This window comes from Engraulis encrasicolus, chromosome 16 (genome assembly GCF_034702125.1).
Source record: "Engraulis encrasicolus isolate BLACKSEA-1 chromosome 16, IST_EnEncr_1.0, whole genome shotgun sequence".
In the NCBI taxonomy this organism is placed as follows: Eukaryota; Metazoa; Chordata; class Actinopteri; order Clupeiformes; family Engraulidae; genus Engraulis; species Engraulis encrasicolus.
Genome location: NC_085872.1, coordinates 32,424,515 through 32,432,801, shown reverse-complemented (window position 1 = coordinate 32,432,801; position 8,287 = coordinate 32,424,515). Strand labels below are relative to the sequence as shown.

The window sequence follows — 8,287 nt, the reverse complement described above, 5'->3', positions numbered from 1 at the left end:
GTCTCGCTCCGGAAGCATGCGCGCTCGGCGCGCGTCAGTTCAGAATTCAAAGTAGAGCAAGACAACAGCTCGCCTCAAGAGACAACCTCACGTTGGCCCACAGTTCCACAGCATACCTGCACACATACGTTACCGTTAACTAGCGATCGTAAGCTAACTTCATACATCAAAGGAAAATGAAGGGTTGGACACACAGACATCATATAAGAAGACTAGATGCGCCATCCGCGTTCCCGTCATGCAAGTCGAACGTCCGCGCATGGCGACCATGTTAGCGCAGCCTGCTGGCTCAACCAGTTGCAGTGAGTTTTTGGTGATCCATACTCTTCAGATGGCCATAATTCCCTCAAATTTACGTGGATTTTCAAAAGGCTTGGTTTGTTATACAGTATAAAAAATTCCGAACGTAAGTATTATGTTGATACTGCATAGTGATTAATATTCACGTTAGCTACATTCTGCTTTGGGTTCGACAGCTCCACCCTGTGTTCAAAATGAGTCATGACGCTTAGAATGAAATTGTTGCGATGTAATCTCCCTTCCAGTACCTCATCTGTCGCCTTTAATTTGATGCAAATGCGATTAATATATATCCCGTCCATCAACGTAATGCACAACAACGGTTAAAATGTGTATTTGCTCTTGGTCCATCTCTATTTTTGGACAAATAAATAAGTGGGAAGCATATTACTCTCCTGTGCGTTTTACCTCAGTCTGCACTTAAGTTTTAAGGAGCCGTACTATTTATATACACGTGTCAATATTTCAGCGAAATAACAGCATACATATTTCAGCATCTCAACGTCTCAATTCCTTTAACTTCAGGTATAACGGAGGCTCTGTGGAGAGTTTAGGCTGCGCTAATATGGCCGACCTGTGCGGACGAGCTTGAAATACGCGATGACGTATCTAGTCTTTCTATATGATGTCTGTGGTTGGACACATACCAGGAGCAAGGAGGAAATATCTACCAAGCCGGGATGGCATGGCACCAGGAGACACAGTACGTTTATACCTGGTAGAGCAATAAACAGCGGTGAGCCACCCAGCAACATCAACATAACCTCTCTGGTATGAAGGGGGATGATTATGCGTACATACCTCAGACACACAGGTCGTGAACTTAACTCATCAGTAGCACGAACCTAACCTACTCTGCCATAGGCATGCTTTACGCAAATGGCTCATTTAAGAGACCACTTCATATCGGTGTGTGCGCCCAGGCACAACCGTACAAACTGACGCGGAGATGGCACCAAACAAATCAGCCACACCCTGCGGTAACCGGTGCCAGGCTTTTAAATGAACTCGGAAACAGGTAATTGCGGGGGCCAATTGCGGGTGACACCAATCTCAGACTACTTCCATGCCTTAAGGCGCAAAACCTTCACCCTGTTACAATAGCAAAACATTTAGCTACTCCTGAATCCTAAAGGCATCGTTTCCCACAGCACTGTCTCACTTACCTTTGCTTCTTATCCATTTCAATCACAGTGTTCTCTAGTTCCAGCTTAAGGGCCTGAACCTGACTCTGAGTAGCCATCAATCTGTTGTCAGCTTCAAGGCTGTTAGTATGTAGCTAAGAGGAGAGAACAAGCAACTATGAGATATTTCATGGCACTCTGGTAGGCCACTCTATTACAGCTGGAAAATGGACCATGACTGTGCCACTATACCTGTTGATTTTATAATTTGAGCTCGCCATTGAGCTCAGCTTTCACTTTTTCCAAATCCACATTACTGTTTTCTAGGAAGGCCACCTCTTTGGTCAGAGACTCGACCTGAAGTCCGGATTAAGCATATAAAAAGTGAATGGCACATACGGCAATAATTCAAAGTGCACACAATATAAGGACATAAAACAAGCAAAACCCACCTCTTGCTTGAAGACATCCACAGTGATCTTGTGTTTTAATTCCTGCTTATCAAGGAGCATCTTAGCCTCGCTGTTCACCTGCTGCAGCTGCTTCACACAATCCTGCTGCTTGCTGACCTCAATATCTTTGTCTCCTAGATTCTCTATCTCCAGATCCCTCTCTTGTGCGAGCACAAGTTTTTCATCGGAGAGCTTCAGCTGGGCAGTGAAGCATTTCATCAACTTATTCAGCTCTGAAAATTCTTCAGCCCTGTTCAGCAACAGTTTCTGCTGGGCCTGAAAGCACAACCAACATTACAGGTGACACACATGATCGATCGCAGGATACGCATTAGGATTCTGGCTACGGACCAAACCATTTCGGCTTGACACAGGAGTTAAAGGTGGATGTGTTATTGCACCAACACTGTTCTCCATCTTCATTGCCAGCATCCTCCATCTTGCATATTATGAACAGGACTGACGGACATCTGAACATTAACATATTCAGGGACAAAGTTCAAACCAAAGAGGCTTGAGACAAGAGGGCTTACTCACGTCATAACAGCGTAGTACGAAATGATGGCGAGGGGAGTACGGAAATGTTATTCACTGTGGAACAGGTCATAGGACGGCGTGAATGTCTGTCAGCTGTCCTTAATTACCCCCAGCAATTACTGCTGACCAACAGCTGCCGTTACTTGGCCACAAATTATCCATCATGGTGTCGCCCCCACTGACCATGTGCAAGGGAGTACGAAAATGGTATCCATCGCACCCACTGACCAATGACCATGCGCAAGGGAGTTAATTTTCCATCCACTCGTCCTCAGGCAACACCCCCGTACTACACCATGGCCAATGCATTCCCCGCCAAGAGATTGTTCTTTCTCTTGAGTTTCTTTGGTTCAAACCACCACCATAACCAATCTCATACACAGAGCTGCAGTATGCAGATGATAATGCTATTGTAGCCCTCGCTGTGCACTTTGACTGGTGAGCACACAAACAGCTTGGTCTGGCCATAGAGGTTGGCAGCCTTCTGTCATCTACCATTGATGAAGAAAAGGGTGTTTGAAAACAGTGATTGCCAAAGACCAAAATCCTAGTCTACAAAATGATACTGCTCCCCACTCTCCTGTATGGGACAGAAGCCTGGAGCACATATAATAAACACCTGAGAGCACACAAAGCCTTCCATCACAGATATCTACGGAGAATCCTCAGGATAATCTGGGAGGATTGCTGGACAAAATAGCAGCATTCTGGAGAAGGCTGGGATTCCTACCATCACAGCCATCATTACACAACACCAATTCAGATGGACTGGGCATGTCATCCGAATGCAAGACTACCCAAAAACAAGTCCTGAACTCACAGAGCTTGTCCTAGGGAAACATGATCCAGTAAATCAATAGAAAACGTCCAAAGACAAAATCAGGAAGTGCCATATAACACATAACGCCTTAACACTTGGGAGACTATAGAGAAGAGCAGACATGCCTGGAGGACAGTGTTGCCAGATTGGGCGGGTGCCCGCCCAATTGGGCTACTTGGGATGAGCGTCGGCTGGCAAAAACGGGAAAAATTGGCCATTTGGCGTTTTTTTAAGCCGTTTTGGGCCCATAGAAATCAATGTAATTTGTTGAATTTGGGCGGAATTTAGCGCATTTTGGCGGTTTTTGAGAACCTTTTGGGCGGGATTTGGTCAGACACATCTGGCAACACTGCTGGAGGAAAGCGGTCCGAGAGGGGGCTGCACAATACAACAATGATCTCCACTGAGCTGCAGAGCAGAAGCGCAAATGAAAAAAAATATCACCTCCACCAAAAAGGTTCCATAAAAACCTATAACTACCCCTGCCCACACATGCCCACATTGCCCAATGGTATGTGAGTGCAGAATAGACCTCTTTGCCCATCTGAAGAGCAATAAGGATCATGACTGAGGACAGACATAGTCGACCACAAATGTCCACAGATGATGATGATGATGATGATGAGTCTTTCAAATGGCAGTGTTGACCAAAGTAAAAGTAAAAATTGTGCCACACTTTCATTCCAACAAAGGCGACTTCACAGAGGTTACTGTTACTGTTCTACAGCTACTGTAGAACACAGTACCTCTCTTAAAGGGGCATTCCACCGGTGGAGACATGAATATTGTATTGAAAGTGGGTCATATATATAGTAGAATAGTAGCATACATTTCTAATTTGGTGCCTTCTTGGCCGAGAAAATTCAGAAAATGACTTTTTAGTGCTTGTGGATTTGTGACAACAATCCCCATAATGCACAGCAATGCTCAAGTTCCACAGACCACACCCAGTTATTTGGGACTCTATGCATCATCCCTCACTCAGCTTGCAGGCAGTGTTGTCAGATTGGGCTGTTTACCGCCCAATTGGGCTGCTTAGGATGGCCATGTGCGAGTAAAAATGGCATTTAGCAGAAAAACCTGCCCAATTTTAGCCATAGAAATCAGCAGAATTGGGCGGGATTTTGAGCTTCTTAGCATTTTTTGGGCTGGAAGACATCTGGCAACCCTGCTTGCAGGTGCATCACAGTGGGACAGACATCACTGGAAAGGAGAAGCTGGAGCACACTGCAGCTTAGTTTTCAAGACTTTATTTAGTGCACACACGCGACCAACGTTTCGGTGTTGGGGGTTGGGGTCAATTACCTGCAATGAGATGAGACCAATTTAGCCAAACCAAGTGGGATCACCTGTGAATGTCAAGTCTTGAAATGTGTGTCTCTCTCTTGCTATCATTTGACTCTGAAGAAGGTGTAGCAACACCGAAACGTTGGTCGCGTGTGTGCACAAAATAAAATCTTGAAAACTAAGCTGCAGTGTGCTCCAGCTTCTCCTTTCCAGCTATGCCAGTGACTTACTGGCAGTGTTGCCAGATGAGGCTGATGATTTCCAGCCCAAAAAATGCTCAAAACCTGCCTGGAAGCAATAAATCCCGTCCAATTCTATTGATGTCTATGGGAAAGATTGGGCGAGTTTTCCTGCAAAATGCCATTTTTACCCGCAGACGGCCATCCCAAGCAGCCCAATTGGGCGGGAAACAGCCCAATCTGGCAACACTGCTCACTGGAGCCTCATTGCCAAAAGCACTTGGACACTGATCTGTGATAGGTCTGTTAGAGCATTAGGTCCAACCCCCTATGGGCAGGGTTGAAAGGGTGGGGAAAAAGGCTTGTAGTCTCAACAGAAATCCACCTCTCTTTCACTTCCTCCGTCAATGATGCAAAATGACGATTTTTACATCATTGACGGAGGAAGTGTTAACAGATGAATGCAGATTTCTCCTATCTCAGGGGGAATTGAGAGATTTTTGCAAGACCATTCAAAAGTATGACTGGGTGTCTAGCAATGGAAAGCCTAATGCAAAATGGGTGGAGTGTCCCTTAAAGGACTGTCCACACCGCCGAGGAAAGCGGATTTCCGAAAAAGCAGAAAGCGAAAATGCGAATAATGCGAAAAGCTAAAAAAAAAAACGTCCACACCGGCGAAGGGAAATTGCGGAGTGATTTTTCCGATTTTCCGCATTCTATTCCGCTCTACTCAGACTATCATTATGCGAGCGCGAGTCCAAAAAGTAGTTAGAAACGAAGATGGATACCAGTAGCAGCGACGATGAGCTTGTGCTCTTATGCCTAGAGAGGAAGAAAAAAAAGAGAGAGTTCTGGGTCCACCCGCTGTTGCAGCGAAGGCAACAGCAGGGCGAATACCATAACCTGGTCCAGGAATTGAAACGGTATGCTGGCCGGTTCAAACAGTATTTTCGTATGTCAGTATCCGAGTTTGAGGCCCTATTGGTGATCGTGGCACCTCATCTACAAAAACAACGGACAAATTACAGGGTGCCCATCGACCCAGAACAACGCCTGGCTGTATGCTTGAGGTAAGCAATTTTTACTTTTAAATCTGATATAAATAGCCTAGGTTACTGTTTGATCTAATAGGCTAGGCATGTACTCTCCGTTGCCAATGAGTTTGTGTTCGACTCGTAAGTTCGTGTCAACAAATCAATCCTTCCCATTAGGCTGGGCCTACATGCGCTTTGCTTGGCAATGCGTAATGGCTACGCCCTATTTCAAATGTCCATTTACGGAACGTCGACGTGCCTGTAACGTCTCCTTTGCCATGGGGCACCTAAGTCACGCCCTTCTACTTCCGATCCATGGGGCTGGAGCGCTCAAAATTTTGAATGCGAGTTAATGGAGCGAGTCAAGCTAAATCCTCATCCCGTTTCGCATGTGCTCTGGATTTCACATATGATGACAGTGAATTTGAAAGGTTTGGATTTGCGTCGTAAGACCACTCATTTCCGACACGCAAGAAACGTTATTTTAGCTTTTGTGCAAAACTGTGTTAGAGACTACACGTGCGCCTCGCATATCTGACGTGAACCGAGGCACAGCCAACCCTACCGCTGCACCGTGGCTTAAGTAGCTGCACGTCGGACATGCGACGTATGTTGTGTAGTCCAAATAATTACATATTTTTGCACACACACAACTCAAAAAACGCTTGCCAAGTGAAGTCAACAAGCACACCATTGGTTGTTATTAATTCTGAGGCACAGCATATGTGTGATCGACGGGGAAATGCGAGGTGGGTCGGAAAATAGCTTTGATCAGTCCATTACAGCCCAGTCAAAAGTGTTTGCGTTGCCAGCCCCACAAGCCGCCCGGAAGGGGTGGAGACTTAGGTGCCCCATTGAGTTTGTGTTCGTCTCGAAAGTTCGTGTCAACAAATCAATCCTTCCCGTTAGGCTAGGCCTACTGCATGAAACATTAACACTATACTTAAACATTCATTCATTCATTCATCTTGAATATGCGTTTTGCTTGGCAATGTGTAATGGCTACGGCCTTTTCAAATGTCCATTTACGCAACGTGGAAAGTTCGTGTCAACAAATCAATCCTTCCCGGTAGGCTAGGCCTACTGCATGAAACATTAACACTATACTTAAACATTCATTCATTCATTCATTCATCTTGAATAGGCCTATGCGCCTAGGCTCGACAGGCTCCGGGGACATTGCCGTCCGCTGCAGGCCATGAGAAACATTCTGTGCCAGTTCTTCAACTCACCTGAAGGTGAAGTCCCCTGGCAGTACCAGAGGGTGCGCCGAGGGATCGAAATTTAGAAACATTCTTAAAAATGTAATAAATTTACTTGTTCTATGAGATCACTGTGTGGCCCGTTTTGCTAACACCCAGCTTATTATTGTAGGCCTACAGTTCTACAATCAATTAGTGGAGAACATCAAGTACACAAAGAAGTATTACTAAATACAGTCTACGGACAAGATTGGAATTCAATAAATATAACAACAGTTTAATAAATAAATAAATACATAAATAGATACATTTACAAATTCATGTACGTTGTGGTCATGAAGGCGGGGTCGCCACTATGGTGTGCATGTTGGTGTGTGTACATTTGGGCCCTCTGGCCAAATTGTCCCTCATGCAGGATCTGCTGAAATTTAATTCTGACTGATTTGCTCTCTTCGCTCAGGCTTCGCATAGAGAGAGCCAAGCTGAGGAGAAAAAGACAGGTGTCATCCCTCTCTTCCTCCATCTGCTGCTGCCTCTCCTCTTTCCTACGCAAGTAGTCTTCTATGGATGTGGCAGGTGTAGCTGAGGCAGGTGTAGCCTGATAGTAATAATTAGCTCAAAATCATTGTGTATAACATCACAAGTGTTCTGGGGTTACGCTGGTTGTTGGCGGTGGTGTACGTAGGTTGGTAAAGTTAATGTGAACATAAAACTTGTGATTAACTTTGGCTTAAATGGTAAGCTATGTAGGCTATGGTTTTGAATGACACCTTTGGTCCAGTTCAGACAGCTGAAATACACCTGGTATTGAGGTTACAATAGGTAGACTACCTTCTGAACTTGGTTGTCCTGTCAATGAAGGACATGGCCTCCACAAACTTCCAGGGCTTTTTTCCCCCTGCTGCCTGCCCACTGGTCCCCTGCCTCTCCTTCTTGCTCTTCCTATAGGTGTCACAGAGCAGAGGTTTTTCCATTGACTCTGGACTTGTTTTGCTGAAAGTAGAATACACATGTCAGGACCACTGGGTTTATTGCCCCTCCGCGAGTCTTATGATCACATTATTTAAACATACCATATGCCTACACTTCATTGCCCGGCACCGAAGACACTAGCTATGACTGGCTAGCCTACAATACACTGACGTCTGAGTGTGGCTATCAGTTTTATAAAGTAGAAGTAGAATGCCTACTCTCACAAATGTGATTAGTCCACAAAAATGCTAAGCTATTACATAGTGTAGGCTACTAGTGTTGTAATTACATCCGTAAGAGTACTTCTACTTAAAACTCTGGCTACCACAGTCTGACAGGACTTTTAGCTGACCTGACATTAATATCAATTGAGGGAAACT

General features: G+C 45.1%; 1 long non-coding RNA gene across 1 annotated transcript; it reads right to left on the bottom strand.

The window, feature by feature from the left end:
- Positions 1–1,497: 1,497 nt before the first annotated feature.
- On the bottom strand, positions 1,498–2,148 carry LOC134466512 (uncharacterized). Its single transcript, XR_010038319.1, has 3 exons — positions 1,877–2,148; positions 1,677–1,781; positions 1,498–1,579 (listed from the first exon to the last, which is right to left on the bottom strand). It is a non-coding gene; the product is annotated as an uncharacterized LOC134466512 (long non-coding RNA).
- Between the last annotated feature and the right edge of the window lie 6,139 nt (positions 2,149–8,287).